Source organism: Passer domesticus, chromosome 2 (genome assembly GCF_036417665.1).
Source record: "Passer domesticus isolate bPasDom1 chromosome 2, bPasDom1.hap1, whole genome shotgun sequence".
Lineage (NCBI taxonomy): Eukaryota > Metazoa > Chordata > Aves > Passeriformes > Passeridae > Passer > Passer domesticus.
In genome coordinates this window covers 79,011,760-79,028,989 of record NC_087475.1, presented here as the reverse complement: position 1 = coordinate 79,028,989, position 17,230 = coordinate 79,011,760, and the positions used below count along the sequence as shown (strand labels likewise).

At 38.7% G+C, this 17,230-nt stretch overlaps 1 long non-coding RNA gene across 3 annotated transcripts in view; it reads left to right on the top strand.

Moving 5' to 3' along the window:
* The first annotated feature begins 1,284 nt into the window (after positions 1 to 1,284).
* The window catches only part of LOC135294339 (uncharacterized), a 52,026-nt gene continuing 36,080 nt past the window's right edge, over positions 1,285 to 17,230 (top strand). For all 3 annotated transcript variants that reach the window (XR_010356464.1, XR_010356463.1, XR_010356462.1), the window contains exons 1-3: positions 1,285 to 2,652; positions 11,590 to 11,678; positions 11,781 to 11,919. This is a non-coding gene — a long non-coding RNA (uncharacterized LOC135294339). The remainder of the gene's footprint in view (positions 2,653 to 11,589; positions 11,679 to 11,780; positions 11,920 to 17,230) is intronic.

Sequence of the window (17,230 nt, the reverse complement as noted above, 5' to 3'; positions counted from 1 at the left end):
TCTCAGCTGATATAAATAGGCTTGGCCTGTTCAGTCATTAGGATGATACCAGTCTGTGCAAAAAGCATGGGATAATTCAGTTCTGTGGCATGGGAAAGATTTGATGTTCTTCATGCTCCCAGTGTGCTTCCAGCAACAAAGGACATTTCTTCATTAACTTCTGCTGTGTTTAAGTATGTTGAGTGTTTTAATATTCAGCTTTGCTGTTGGAGTGTGTGCCTTGAGGGGAGTATGGCTAGCAGAAGGAGCCATTTAGCTGAAAAAAAGTAAGTATTCTGTTAAAACTGGAACCATGTTTCCTTACCTGATAGGAAATTCAAAAGTTATGTGATGTCTTTTCATTTCCAAACTGGAAAAAAAAACATGGTTGAAAACTGAAATTTAATGTGAGTAAAGCTATGACATTGGCTTGTTTTTTTTCAGATTTACAATTTAGACTATATTTTTTGTGATGTAAAAATGTTTTTAAACAATATTTGCAAACAATACTTCAACATATTATAAAGGATTTTCCTTTTTTTTTTCCTTCCAAGCAAGACTTAGACTTTATTAGGGAGTTGTCCCGAGACGTTCTGGCTTAAAAAGCCCCAGCATTTCCAAAGGGGTGAAATGCTCCATTAGTTTTGTAACTAAGTGAATTACTTACATTTTTATTTCTTATGATCTGCATTTCACTAATTTTGAACTCCTATGTATCTTATTCAGAGGATGTTTTCAGCATTAGCTATTTTAGTGAGGATTATTATCTAGGTGTCATAGATGGGAAGTAAATGTAAAAGGTACTTCAGATGTAAAATAAACATTCATTTAAACCCTATGGTAGGAACACATTTATATTTCATGGTTTCTCAATTCAGAGTACTGTAATATCTAGATCTGGATGGCTGCTTTCGAGGGGAAATGATAAACAACATTGTCCCTTGCAGTTAGATAGCAATATTGAGAACAGTCCATTCAGCAACAAATCAAAAGATTTATATTAAAAAGGAAAGTCATATTAATCTTGCCTCAGTTGCACCAATGTATGAAAGTTATTTGAAATAGAAGGTAGAAACAGTAACCTGCAAAAGACAGTGATTACACTTCAGCCTGGAGAAGCGATGATAACATGGAGATAGAAAAGAACCTGTCTGTAACTTGGAACTATTTTTTTCTTCTGCATTGAAACAGAAAACTCAGTATCTGCAGTCACTGACTGAAAGGATGGTCTTGTCTGATGTTACATGTGTATGCTGCTTCACAGAATACATGGGGAGAGGTGCATTGCAGTATGCAAAAAGTCTTTGTCAGATATAGAGGGCTTTTGATGTTGGTTCTTTATCTTGTGTGGATTTTTGTGCAGTGGGCCTTTCATATGTATAACATGGAATAGTGTGTTTTACTGAGAATGCAGGCAAGGTAAATATCTAATGCAATGTGCTAAATGATGTGGATATGTGGATATACAACCATTTGTGAGTTTTGTGCTTTTATTTAGGTATTCCTGAGTGCAGAAGAGCAAATAAAAAATTGTAACTGGTAGCTAAATTTATTTGAACTCACTGTTTCATAGTAGCAGGTACAGATAGCAGGAGGTTTATGATTGTTTTCCTTAGAAACTCCCAAATTCAGATAAGATAAAATATTTTCATGGTCTCTGTTGACCAGGACTTGGGAGCGTTAGGCTAAACTTTGACTTTGCAACCAGGCAATTGGATTTATGGGCATGACGCAATCTTTTATTTTCCACTTGTGAAATGGGTGAAACCACTGAGACCAATGGCTGATCAGCCATAAGTGAGTCTGCCACGCATCCCCAAATGGATCAGATGACCTCTTGGGGTGTTTGGCAGTCTTATTTTCTGATTGCTTTTCCCTGCCTTTTTCCATTTAAAATGCAGTGCATCTGATTAGTCATAGCAATGGGCGTATCTTATCCTGTATGTACTCAGTCTCAACACAGTGACATCTAGTGCCAGCAAGGGGCTCCCAGCATTATTGCAGTACAAATAAACAAAAAATACAGCCTTGGTGTGAGTTGGTTATTACTGCTCAAAAACAATACAGCAGATATTTTTTATCTCCCAGGAAAAAGTTTTCACTGAGACAAAGAGAGAATTATCACTTCATGAATAAACAACTGCATAGATTTTTCAGACAAAAAAAAGCAGAAAGAGCTTTCCAGGAATAGTATAATTCCTTTTGTTAAGTTGCTCTAAAGGACACTGTGCTCCTTGCCATTTTACCACAAAAATATATTTCTCCATCTGTGAGGAAATTTGTTTTCCAACTTGGTGAACTATGGTGTGGTTTTAGAGCTGTCATGAATCTTGTGCAAGGAACATGGGAACGGTTCTGATATATGACATATGTAGTGCAACTACTATGATGAAAACCATTCAAGGAACTCATATTTTTTCTTTCTCCTCTGCTATGTTCAGAGAACCCTTCACTGTGTCATCAGTGTGGAGTTACAGAGCTCCAAAACTGCATGTCAGAAAACTCAGAAAACATCACTGGTTCCAGGTCATCCCTCATGTAACTCCATGGATTTGGATGAGATTATGCCAGGAGTAAACTGAGCCCAGTGATCTTCACTGAGCCTGCTTGACTTCATGAGATTCAACATGAGGATTTGTAATGTTAAACTGTCAGCAGAGGCCAAAGAATTCTGTAAGTGGAATGGAGGAGTTAGGAAATGGGGAGGGCAAAGGAGGAAGAAAAAGTAAAGAGGGAAGATAAAGCTGATTTTGGATGACTGTCAGCTCTGACTATATCCTTGCCTCTGCTTTTGTTTGGTTTTCTTTTACAATTCTTTTATTAATTTTATTTTCATGCTTTGGTGATTTTAGCCAGCCTTTCCTCTGTGGTGTTTGTTCTGTTTTTTAGCACTGTCATTTGAACGGCTTTTAACAGCTACACATATTAATCAAGTGGCAGGGACCCCCTGGGGGAAGCGATTCAGCCTTTTAGCAGCACTTGGAAATCTCCTTTGCTCTGATTCCATGGAGCTCTGCATATGCTTAGTAGCAAAAAGGAGCTGTGAAAAAGGGACCTTCCTAGGTCTAATGCAGAGCAGGTGGAGACCTTGGGCTGTGGATCTACTTGAAAATAATAAACTCTCTCCATTAGAGGAGAAAATCTGGAATGGGTGCAGAATTTACTGATGTTTGTGAATATTGTGCTGTTGTGGTTTTTGTTTCCCTGTTAAGTACATTACTGCAGTGCCCAGATATAACTGTCATGGACTGTGACTGGTACTTGATACACAGACTGGTTGTAAAGCTGAGCTTTGGGAAAGGCTCTCCTGGATGAAGATTATGTTTTTGAAGTGAACAAGAGGGAAAAAAAAATACTAGGTTTGCAGTTCTCCTCTGAGTTTCTTTTATCATCAGGTGTTGGTGACATTATCAGGAGCCGATAGCAAAAGTCAAATTAGAAAGCAATTTGAGTGTTCCACTCTGAACATACACAGCATTTAAGCTCTTGTGTGACTCAGAGTTATTATCGTGAAAGCATTTGCCAGGAAATACCTGCAAAATCAGGGGAAAAAATCAAGGAGGAAGACAGAACATTGAGGGGAAGAACATGAATGAAATGGCAAGGACACTGGAAAAAAAAAAGAATTGGCCAAAAATGAAAACCATCAAAACCATTTCGTTATACTCACTAAATTTCTCAATTTTATTTCTATTTTTCATTTTCAATTGCATTTCATTTCATCATATCTCCATTCTAGTGTGGTTGTAAATATTTCTTTTCCATTAAGAAGACTTTGTTTCCTTTCCCGAAAGGAAATACAATAATTTCTTATTATCACTAAATTTCCCAATTTTATTTAATTTTTTTTTTCAGTTGGGTTTCATTTGATTATATCTCCTTCCCAGAGTGTTTCGAAGTCCTCCTTTTCTGTTTCCAGAATTTCAATGGGAATCAGTTTTGTCAAGCTTTGGTCCACATCCCTGCAGTTGATGGCATCCCATGCCTTTTGATGGCTTTGACTTTGGCAAAGATTTTTTTTTTCAGGAGAGGAAACACATATGTTGTGTTTGGAGAAACCAAACAAAATCTTGTGAACAGAAAAGAAAGACTTATAAACACTCTGGAAAGGAGATATGATAAGTTGAAATGCAATTGAAAAAAAAAAAAAGAAAATTGAGAAATTAGTGACTACAAGAAATTATTGTATTTCCTCTCGGGAAAGGAAACAAAGTCTTGCTAACGGAGAAGAAAGATGTACAAACACTCTGAAAAGGAGATACGATCAAATGAAATGCAACTGAAAAAACAAAAAAACCCAGCAAATTGGGACATTTAGTGACTATAGGAAAATGGTCTGGGAGGAAATGAGGTGCATTGCAAAGGACCAAAAGATGCCAAAATTAAACTCAGAGATGCTGCAAAAGAAGGGGAAAATATCAAGGAGGAAAACAGATCTTTTAGGGGAAGAAATAAGAGCCATGCCATGGACACTGAAAAACAAACAAAAAAAAATTCCCAGTCAAAGTCAAATCTATCAAATGGCATGGGATGCCATCAAGTGCAAAGACATGGAACAAACCATGCCAATATTGATCTGCATTAAAATCCTGGAAACAGAGAAGAAGAATGTCTGGACACACTGGAATGGAGATACGATCAAAAGAAATGCAATTGAAGGAAAAAAAAAGAAAATTGGGACATTTACTGACTACAAGAAAATACACGAGGATTATGAGGTGCAGTGCAAGGGGCCAAAACATGCCAAAACTGACCTCAGAGATGTTGAAAAGCAGGAGAAAAAGTCAAGGAGGAAGACACAACTTTGCAGGGAAGATATCAGTGACATGGCATGCATACTGAAAAATAATAAAAAAAAATCTTCTCTAAAGTCAAAGCCATCAAAAGGCATGGGATGCCATCAAGTGCTGGGACATGGACCAAGGGTTGCCCAATTGATTCCCATTAAAATTGCAAGATTTTGTTTCCCTTCCCGAAAGGAAATAAAATCTTGTGTCCCAGAAAAGAAAGCCTTTCAAATGCTCTGGAAAGGAGATACCATCAAATGAACTGTGCCTGAAAAAATCCCAACAAAACTCGAAAAGTGGGACATTGACTCACTACAAGAAAATGGTCTGGGAGGAAATGAGGTGCAGTGCAAAACACCAAAACATGCCAAAACTAACCTCACAGATGCTGCAGAAGTAGGAGAAAAAATCAAGGAGGAAGATAGAACATTGAGGGGAAGATATGAGAGCCATGGCATGGATTCTGAGAGAAAAAAAAGAAAATTGAGAAATTTAGTGACTACGAGAAAATGGACCAGGATTACATCAGGTGCAGTGCAAAGGGCCCAAACATGCCAAAACTAACCTCAGAGATGTTGCAAAAGCAGGAGAAAAAAATCAAGGAGGAAGTCACAACTTTGCGGGGAAGGTATCAGTGACACGGCAGGCATACTGAAAGATAAAAAAAAAATCTTCTCCAAAGTCAAAGCCATCAAAAGGCATGGGATGCCACCAAGTGCAGGGACATGGACCAAAGGTTGCCCAATTGATTCCCATTGAAATCTTGCGTCCCAGAAAAGAAAGCCTTTCAAACGCTCTGGAAAGGAGATACCATCGAATGAAATGCAACTGAAAAAAACCCAAAAGACCCAGAAAATTTGGATATTTAGTGACTACAATAAAACAGTCTGGGAGGAAATGGGGTGCAGTGCAAAGGACCAAAAGATGCCAAAATGAACTTCAGAGATGCTGCAAAATCAGGAGAAAATATCAAGGAGGAAGACAGAGCCTTGACTGTAGATGGCAGGGATACGTAGAAGAAAAATGGTGATTATTTCTTTTGATTTCAATGTGGATGAATTGGGTAAGCTTTGTTTCATGTCCCTTCACTTCATGGCATCCTAGGCCATTTGACGGGTTTTACTTTGGCCAAGATTTTTTTTCAGTATATATGCCATGGCTCTCATTTCTTCCCCTCATAGTTTTGTGTTCTACCTTGTTTTTTTCTTGTGCTTTTGTAGCATCTGTGAGGTTAGTTTTAGCATGTTTTGGCTTTTTGTACTGCACCTCATTTAATCCTGGTCCAAATTCCTGTAGTCATTAAATTGCCTTATTTTCTTGGGTTGTTTTTCAGTTTCATTTTGTTTGATTATGTGTCTTTTCAGAGTGTTTTTATGTCTTTTTTTCTGTTTCCAAGATTTGGATGGGTATCAATTTTTGCAAATTTTGATCCATGTCCCTGCTTTTCCTGGCATTCTGTGAGTTTTTTAGGTTTTACTTTGCTGAGGATTTTATTTTATTTTTTTTTTAGTATCCATGTCATGGCTCTCATATCTTCCCCTCAGCATTCTGTCTTCCTCCTTGATAGTTTTCCCCTGCTTTTGCAGCATCTGTGAGGTTATTTTTGGCATGTTTTTGGTGTTTTGCACTGCATCTCATTTTCTCTCAGAACATTTTCTTGTAGTCACTAATTTTCTCAATTTTATTTTTAATTTTTTTTTAATTTTGTTTTGGTCATTTCTGCTTTTGAGTGTGGTTGTAAGTCTTTCTTTTCTCCATTCAAGATTTATTTTTCTTTACTGAAAAATGAAAGTTTGCTTTAATGCTTGAAATAATTTTTTGGAAGTGAGATATTTGACAAATCAAATGAGCAAGTTTTCTTTCCAGCAGGAACTTTCAATGTATCAAGGCAAAATGTTTATATTTTTGTTGTGTTTTGCTTTCTGTAACTTTAGAATGATCGTGGTGGTAGTGAAAGCTGTGGTCTCAGTAAAAAGAAGAGGCAACCTAGTTATCTATGAAAGATTCTCATTCTGTTTTGAAGTCTGGAGATTAAACACATTTGAGGAAATAATATTTGATACTATGCATGGAGATTTGATGTGCAGTTCCCACCGTATCAAAGTCTCCATGTTTGAGCAGGTTTCCTCTGAGTTTGAGAATCTGTTTCCTCCTGGAGGAGGCAGTTTCTGTAACAAAACAAAGGCCATTTTTCTCCTAACAAAACAAATTATTATAATGGTGAGTGTAGATAGGAAGTGGTGAATATGTCATTTTTGACAGTACAGGCATTACCTGAATGTTTTTTCTATAAGAAGATTTAGTGATGGTAAAAGTAAAATAAAAAATATTGCTAGCATTGCTATATTGATTGAAGACACAAAATATTCTGGTTTAGTTGATGCTTGGATTCATCATATGTTTAGTATTTATTCTCTCTGGCTATATATATGTGTAAATTCATTCTTGTTAAAATTAAAACTAAGTTATTGATCTGTAAAGCTGCTTCTAAAAACTCATCCTCTGTCAAGAGTGTGCTGTACAACATGTAGCCCAACGTAGCCAATTTACAAAAGACAGAGAATTTATAAGCAAAGTTCTCATGCCAGCTTTAACTCCATATCCACTTTTTCCATTCACACATTGTGAATGAAGGCATGAAGGGCTTGTCAAGGGAACTTAAACTGTGCATCCTAATTTCTGGGATTCACAGTTTGGTCTAAGCATTGGTTTTGCTGAGTTTAATTACTGCTTTGTATTCAGAATTCTAGTCCTGTATTTAGACTTTTAGATTATTTTGGGATCTTACAAATGAAGGTCATGCCTAATATGCAAGAAGAAGAAAAGGAAATATTCCCAAGACTTCTGCTGAAATTTGCATAGAACTCCAGGTATAGCATTGTGCTAAACCTCACTTTCAGCAGTACTTCCTGTGAAGAGAGGGATGTTCATTACCTTTATTCTAGATACGTGTCCATGGTTTCAATTTCATGGCAGTTTTACCTTGGGATAGCCCCACAGAGATAAATGGCACTATTTCTAATGCACAGCAGTGTAAGTAAAACAAATCCAGATAAGCCTATTCTTTAAGAAATGTAACAGACTTTCCTTCCTCTTTTCTTGTGTAAACAAAGTGAAATAAATACAAGGATCTTTTACTCTGGTCAGTCACTGGAGCACTAATGGCTACCTTGAATCCAACAAGGAACCATCTTCCTTAGATCTCTTATGGGTACAGCTAATGTTGAAGAAGTGATGTTGGATGTCTGACTTGTTTTGTCAGAGCAGAAACCACTCCCTAATGATTTACAATAATATCTTCAGTGTGAAAGCATTGGATAGATGGCTGTTTCTTTCCTGGGCTAGCATCAGTAAAGCATGTTCACCAACACTGATTTGGAGAAAGCTGTGCTGCCTGCCACCCCCAGGGACCTGCAAGCCCACCTTCTCTCCATGCATTCAGCTGATTTTCCCACTCTGTCCCTGACCAAGCAATTTCAGCAGAGCCTCCCTCTCAGCCTGCAGCACTGCTGCAAGTACACAGGAAATTTGGTATAATATCCAAATACACATTGCTACATGCTGGAAGCAAATTGATGAACTGTTTCATTTCAGTCCAGTGCTCAAGGCTCCAGTGTGTAGGAGAGAAATTGCCATAGTCTGCACTGATTCATCTGGACCTGAGCTTTGATCTTCGGTCCAGATGTTGGTACTAGCTGATACAAGTGATATGGAGCAAAAACTGCTGGAATGCAAGAGGCTGAGCATGAATCGCAAATTGAAGACATACCAATGAATGGTTTCAGCAATAACTTTTGACTACAGATTCATGGGGTCCATCTGTGCTAGAAAGTGATCAGCTGCTGACTGCTGTTTTTAACAAGAGTGCAACAACATCAGGAAACTCTCCAGGGCAGGATTAAAATTGAGGCAATATGAGGAAGCTTTCCCTGCTGTTACCCTGAATCACCTTTTCTGTGGATAAGGGCCTTTACTGCTGTGGTACCTTGCCAAAGGCACCTATTGTGGAAAGGAAGTATATTCAGGGTAAAGCAGATGAGAGCTTGCACAAAGGAGAAAGAATCACCAAACAGAAGCAGGGCTGTGTTCTGAAATGACCCCTTGGGGGAAACTGGTCAAAGCCAGATTCCTGGGCAAATCTGAAAAGCTGCTGCCTCTCTCTGCCGGGATGAATCTGCGGGACAATTTGTGGAGTAAACAGCTGTGTCAGGAGGAGAGGAAGGAGCACAGCTGGAGAATACAGGGGCAGCAGTTGTCCGCTGAGTGGATGATTCTGATAAACTGAGTCTTATAAACACTTTGAGCATAATTCTGTACCTGCTTCTGATCTGTGAATGTTCCATCCCTGTGGCAAATCTCTTCCATACATCCTGTGTAGTTCCTACTGACTTTGAGGATGAGTTTGGAATAATCAATCAGATCCTAAAATATACCAAATTCACAGTGCAGGTAGCACACCTGCATTAAGAAAGGTCCATGCAGTGTTGCTGGCTGTGTGTTATTGCTAGGAGATATGTAAATTAATTTTAAGTGGTTACAAAGTTATTCATAATCTGATAACTAAAGGAGATGAGAAAAACATATTAGTATGAGTTTTACTATCTTAAGCACAGAAGGTTTCCCACCACCTTGAGGAAAACATTTGAATTGATTTAAAATAATTAAATGACTTATCCAAGTATGGGGAGGAGTGGGAGCAAAGCCAAGAAAGCTTCACTGGCTAATTTTGAAGCATATGGCACAATTAATAATGGACTGAAACGGCAAAATTAGAGCTGAATATTGGGAGTTTTGGATCCTGTGAATTGATTCAAAATGAACAGCACAGTGATGGGTACATAGAAGGATGCAATAATGCTTAACTTCAGGAGATATAAAAGTGTAGAAGTCTGCTGATGCATAGGGGAAATAAGTGAAATTCAGCTATTACTTTTATTGGCTATGAACACTTCACTACAAAGGCTTCATTACCTAGCAAGAGCTGACATGGAGACCCCTTATACTCTTTGTGGCTGTGAGCATTTTCCATATGAATGAGACATGTAATGTTAAAGCAACAGATCTGTTTGGACTCTTGACTGAAGAACTGTGGCCTCTAGGTCATAAATTTTATGATTTCATGGCTTATTTAAAAATCCCCATTCCTGTCTTCCCCCAGCAAAGTTTGCTAGGAGTTCAAGTGGGCCATTTACCCTCTTTGAAAAAAGGGAGCTTGAATGATCAGTTTTTCTTGGCATGCATGTTTTGTGTTGTTCATATTGGGATCCTGGACAGAGCACATGCAAAAGAACTCTGTTTCCTTGGTCTTTATGGACCATCCTTTCAAGATTGGCATTTTTGATGAGTGTACAGTCATTTTTTGTGTCACTTAGCATCTTTTCTGACCTCATTCTGCAAATTGTTACCTGTGAGTGCTCTTGCTAACTTTGGGGGAAGCAGTTTCATCAGTATGACTATCTATGCTTGAAAAAAAATTTGAGGGAGGGGACCTTTCCTTTGTTCTCCTTTATAGATACCACTATAAAGGTTAAAGCTCTTGCTTTAACCAAAGAATGAAATGTAAGTTAATATATGACACTAAAAGATCGCAAAATTGAGTGACTGTGTGGGAAAATGCTGTATTTGAGGTTGATATGTATTATGTCCAAATTCTCCCTCTCTTGTAGTGTCTTGTAAGGTTGATAGCCAGAGAAGCACAGGAATTGGAGCTAATCTGGCCCCACTGTACAGGGTTCATAAGCTTGTACAGACAATCTGAATTCAAGTCAGAGGGGCAAGAGCTGGCTCTTCTGTCTCGTTTGCACTTTATCTTGTGCAGATAACCCACTACCAGCATCATGTGCTATTTTTGTTTTCAGTGTGATCAGGCATACCTTTATCCAAAAGAAGATTGCTATACATCTTTTTAAAAGCAATTTGATGTTTTATTTGCTAGACCTGTTTCCCTGGTTTATTTCAGTGGCTCAGGTACAGGCTATGGTACCAGCTCTAGGATGGGCATGTAGAAATGGATTTATTTGTTTTATTTTCATAGCAGAAATGGAAAGTCTGGAAACAATTTTCTGTCTATAAAGGGTGTCTCGAGGTCCCTGACAGAAGTTCATCCTTGTTGTGATGGGGAAATGAACATTTCTCTGAAGTGCTTAACTGTCTGACAATGGGCACAACTGGAGTGGAGAAGTGGAATAAGCAAGAGAGTGGAGAAGAAAGGAATAAGCAAGTGTTTTTTCAATCATGCAGTGAAATGCTCTCCCCTCTGAGCAAGGCAAAATAGGAACCTGTGATTGCCTCCCAAGGCTCCTTCCTAATGTGGCATAGCTAAACGTTACCCTCTATTGAGAGCTGTGTCTGAGTGTCACTGTCAAGCCCCAAGGAAACAAATTCAGAAAAAACAATCGGCCTTCATGCCTCTGGATTGTAATGTTAATTGCCTGATTTAATGCAACTTAAGTTAAGAATTTCGGCTAGAGACAGTTGTTACCCTCAGTCTCTGTCTTAGATTCCTATTTCTTTCCTGAAATAAAGTGTCATCTATAACTTTGAAATTTTTGGATTTGTCACTTTGTAGTAGATCAAACAAAGTAAGATTTAAATGCAGAATTTTTAATATATGTGTCTTCTTATGCCTTATTAATGCAATCAGTCAGCTTAGGAAAAATATGCCAAAGATAACAAACTTGCTGAGTGCATTCTTTCTTCCTACTTTAGAAAATATAGGTTATGCTTATTATTAACTGCTTACTTTGGAAGGTGGAGTGATCTATTTTTATGCAGGTGATGTAAAATATGGACAGCAACTGTTTATGCCCTTTATGTCCTTCAGGACCTAGTTCTGTCAGGTTCAGAGCAATACTGTCCACAAAGCCTTAGCCTGGTACAGGCGGAGCCCAGGATGTCAGGGAGCAAAGCCAGGTAGGAACCGGTCCAGAAGGAGCTTTGGCTGCTCTCTAGGTTCAGGGCACATTGTGCAGTGGGCACGTGGCTTTCACAAACCTCTTCTTGCCCACCACACAGGCAGAAGGGTTGCAAGGACAGCTGACAAATCCCACAAGCAGCACAAAATTTCCACTTGGGGGTGATACCTGGTGATGAGGAGGAGAGCACGTCTCTGACTCTACCCCGGCTCTCTTCTCTCCTGCTGCTGTTTTGTCAGGTGAGCCAGATCAGCCATATGGTAAATAATAAATAACTAATTTCCTTTTTATTCTATTGGATATTTTTAACCTTTGCTCAGAAGATAAGTGAGACTTGATTATGCATCTTCATAACTGAGTGTGTTGAGGATTTTCAGGATGGAGCCCACACTAAAATATTTCCTCTCTCTGGTTGCATTGCTGCATGATATGGTTCTTACCAACCCAGGGTTATTTTGGTTGAGAGGCTGACAGGTAAGAGGGGTAAACACAAATACTGCTTTAGTTCATTTGGTTACTTCTACAACTAGTCCTTGCTGGAGTGGTATTTTCAATGTCTGCTAATCCAGACATATATTACAAGCACAGAAGAAATAAGGGCCTGATTTAATGTTTTTGCCATGTAGTAACTTAAAACACATGCATCCTAAAATTATTTATTAATTGGATTTTACATGCTGAATATCTAAGCCTTTTTTGTAGCAGGAGGTGTGAGGATTTGCGATTTGCGAAACTTGTAGGTCGTGATTAGTGTGTTAAAGCCTATTCAAAACTGGCCTGGTTTATTTCTCAGCTGTGACAGAGATCTTTAGGCAAATGTCCTAATACATTTGCCATATGAACACTTTGCAGGTCAGTGACTGTACATTCAAAAGTATTTTACTTAGCAATAAAGTCTTCATCACAGTTTCATTATAATAAACACGTGGTGAAAAAAGTAGTTCAGAGCTTTGCACACCATGCGTTGGCTTCATATTAATTTTTAGTTACAATTCTTCTGGGGTTACCCACAATGATGCAAGGTCTTGCACTAATTGAACAGGAGGAAAGAATAAAATTAATGGACTGCAAAGGTCAGTAATGTGGCTTATGACTCATATAATAATTTATTGTAAATACATGAGAGTGGCTGTACATGTGCAGTCAGATGGCAGCCTATAATGGTCTGGCACCTGGGGTCTGCTGCCTGTTTTCATCTAGAAAGCCCCCCTCTTAGTAGTGCTTTGTTCCTTCATGATATATTTAATTTCTTCTGGTTTTTGCATCTTTTGTTATTTTTGGTCTTTTTGCTTCTGGTGTTGCTAAAAAAAATGAGCAAAAGTTCTTCTAAAACAGTGCTGTGTTCCCAGTAGCTAACACTTAAATTAGAAGAAACAGAGCAATAGTGGTGCATTTTTTCTCAGAAATCTGTCCTGACTTCCAATTCAAGTTTGCTGGATGGTGTTGGAAGTGTTATGTGCCTGGAAATACTTGTGTTGGACTGGTGTGGATTACAAGGGTCTGACCTCTGTGGCATACAAGAGTCCTTGTAGCCCTTGGGCCCCATCATCACAGGCTTGCTGCAGGATGGATGAGGCTTGCTGTACATACTCTGTAGAGTGGTTCTGCATATTAGCAGAACCACTGTGATTTCCAAATTTTGATGAAGCAGAGAAATACACATAGGGGAGAGAGAGAGACATTATGAAATGTCCCAGCTGTGGAAAATGCATTTCTTGTTCTTTTGCATTTTTTCAGACAGTGATTTTTTTACAGTGATCAAGTTATAAGACAGAAATCTCTAGAAAAGTAGACTCAAACATTAAAAGTTGCTTTGTGTTTTGGGTTTTTTTAATACTCTTCTGTAATTTCCCAACAAATGTTCTAAGAGCTTCTCTTGAAAACACAGGAAAAAAATACTTTCAAAGTTTAATAATTTGAACTGGCAGGGATGTCAGATTGGCAGCAGAGAAATCTGGACCTGGTATCTTTCCTAGATTTGTAACACAGTAATTGACTAATGCCAGCTGTGGCAGCAACTATTTGTCCACTGGAATGAGACCAGTCATTAGATACTAATGCCTTCTAGTCACTAATGAACTCTTCAAGATTTGAACCAATGATTTACAGGTTAATGATCTCAAGTCTTATTACCAGTGTGCATTGAAATAATTGAGAATTGTGGAGCAAGGGGGACTGAAATGCTTCTTAAAACAGTAAGAAGCATTTTTGTTATAAATGGCTTGCTTTTGGAATGTTCTAAAGTGATTGTACAAACTTCATATCATAATTACACCCTTGATTTCCTGAGTACCATAAGAACTACTGTTTTCCAAGTACCCAAAAGTGTAATCTGGGGTCAATTAACAGAACCAAGATCAAGTAAGCCACGCTTATTTTGAGTCCCTAACCATACATCCTGAAAGTTCCTTTTCAAAATCCAGTGTACCTGTGGAGCCAATAATTCCAGTGTGACTTGTCTTCCTATGAAATTCTGTCTGTTGGTAGAAAATTTAGGCTCATATCTCTGATTTAACCCCTATTCACAGTGTGAGCCATGGCTGAATGAAATCTTTTCCTTTGAGGTGATGGATAGAGCAATATATCTCAAACTCATTCCACTGTACCTGTATGGCTTTGCTTGTTCTTACAATGAATGGTTTCTATACCCTGGGTCTCCAGTTCCTGTACCTGAAAGCTTTGAAAGATGGCATTTGGGTGAGTCTGGGCTCTTGCCTTACATGTCAAGGTAAGACCCTTACTGCCACTAGGACATTCTGAGCCGTATAAGTTTTTAAATCATATCTACAGAGTGTGAATGAGAGCATGTGTGTGTAAGGCATTGGAATTAGTGGCAAAGTAGTATTTAAAGTAATAGTGTATAAGTGGTAGGTCAAAAAGACTGAGAAAAGGAAGATAAAGTAGAGGAATGATGTAAATAAAATTCCAAGTGCTGGAAATAGTGATAATTGTTCCATGACCTCAGACCTCATCACAGATACAAAGCTGGTGCAAAACAGCTCACACTGTATATAAGCCTTTTTTTTGTCAAAGGAGGCTGCAAAGGCTCCAATGTTCATGCATTTTATCACTACTCATGATGAATCCTGAAGACTGGATAAGAACTTTCCAACTGGTGTCCCTCACCCTCTATGTCACCATAAGGCATTCAGGATGAGCTACTAGAATACACAAACATCTCAGTTCTTACAACTGTAGAGGAATGAGAGAATATTGAGAGAATGGGTGTGGGTGAGGCAAATCTGTTTCTTCAGAAATGAAAGTCTACTTCCCTATCTGTGTGGCCTTGCCTTGATTTTTGCTTCTTTGCTGTATAGGAACCCTTCTGAGGTATCTGAGCCTGCTCTAGTCCTTGCTATAGCTGCCTTTACAAACCCCATGTTGTTATCCCACTCCTGGAGACACCTGGTCATTTGCTGGGCTTTATAAAAAAATCTGCATCAGAACAGGCAAGTCTGGCATAGCCATAGTGATCAGGCTTTTCTCTTCTAAAATGATGTGAAATAGTCTGGCACTGGATAATGGAGGATAATATAGGACAAGATTATTGTCCTACTATAAGGAAAGTTATGTGGTGAAGTTAACTAATTTCAAACCCAAGCTAATCCTGCACTGCTGCCAGTTGGGGAATGGCCTTGTCAAGGTATTATATTAACTTAATTCTTGCCTCATAAGACACCACTTTGATCAGTTTTTTGACACTTTATATAGACAAGAAATAAATTAAAGCTTTAGAGATAAAGCATATATACAGCCTTTTTGTATTTTGTACAAATGCAGACCTAACATTAGGAAAGGGACTGCTAAATTATGGTACTGAAGTTTTATGAAATGTAATTATAGGTCCAAAGATATTTTGTATGGAAGGAAAAAGCTTACTGTACACTATTAAAGTGTTTTATGTCCAGAGATGACTGACACAATGCATTATGGGGCTAGAATAAGCATAATTGTCCAGGAAGAAATAATTGAAAATAGTCCTTTAGATGTCAAAATAAAGCTATACATCATGTGAGACTGTCAGCAGTTATTATATATCTTTGGTTGTAGAGACAAACTTCCTTGGGAGCTCATAATTTATGCTTCAAACAAAAATAAAAAATTTAGCACTTCTGCTTCAGCATGTCCATGTGGGCTCTGCTGGATCGGTTGAGTTCCAAGTGGCCACACATTTTGCCATGACCCTGCTGGAGTAACTGGGGTCTGTGAATCCCACAAGTCCCTGATCTACTGACCTTGGTTGTTCCCAGTGCCTCAGCAGTGTGGGAGCATGGGAAAGACATGCTAGTGCCTACTGCAGTGTGAGCTTGCATGTGCTGGCTGCTGCCCCAGCAGAGCTGGAGGGCACGGCCTTCATGATCCACAAGGATCACATGCATCTGCTCTGCAGTGTTGCAGCCTGAGTAGCTGCCAGTTAAGTCCAGGGTAAGGAAGCAGAAAGGGCCTTTGCGTGGGATCCACAGATGTTTTATTCAGCCCCCCGGTAAGATGTTCAGGTCCCAGGCATACATGGAGGGTCCAGGTTTCTCTCTTCCCGAGTTGCAGGGGGTGAGCCTGGTCTTGGGGCAGTACAAACATGAAGGCCAACCAGGGAATAGGGAGGGAGTGGCTCAGGGACATAGGAACAGACACAGGAACAGGGAAAGTAGCCAATGGGGTCTTAACAACTTTTTGGGGGAAGCTTCTTCTGTTCCCCTGACATAGGGGATGCCCCCAGGGTCTCCACACTGCAGGATGGGAAAAATACTCTTCGAATGCAAGAAGTCACAGCTCTGGCTATGGTCTTGGGATGGAGGGGCAGGATCATCAGCAAAAATTTTTAATTAATATTGACTCTTAACTAAAAAGAAATCCATAAATATGTGACTATCTTGATTTTTTTTCTGAAAGCTGAGAGTCTTTGAATGAGTGTATTCATGCATTTTACATACAGGTGATGTTAATTAGTTCAGTCAGCTTGTTGTAAACTAGCAAAGTTTATTTTGTTTGTGAAAAACAACAATGTATCACACAGGAACACCCTGAGAGTTAATTAACTTTGGGTAACCAATTTGATATTCCTTAGATAAAAGCTCTGTACAAGCTGAACACTCTTGCTGTTCAGGAAAGGCTGTAATACCTTTGTTCGCATGCAGGAGTAACTTCATAAGAAAGCCCAGTAGAACTCATTGAACTTACTTCAAGAGCAGCAACATGCACTAAACACGAGCCAGCCTTCTTTTGTGTTACCAGTGATTAATAGATATTTAGCACCATTGCAGTGAAGAAATTTCACAATAGTTTTGTTTGTAAGTTTATGACTGTATAGTTGAAATACAAAAAAGAAAAAGTTTATTGAAACGATATCTGTGTATGAAGGCTGCTGTGAAAAGTGTTTTCCACTCTAAAATGCAAACTGCACATAGACTGTAAGATGGATATTGCTGGGCTATAGTTTTTCAGTCAGAATAAGAATTATTCTTTCAGTGAGGATCTTGGCTAGACAGGGAGGAGAAGGAGAAGGAGATGGGAGGCTAGCAGTGGAAGAGGGCTGTAGTTTGCTGGAAATTA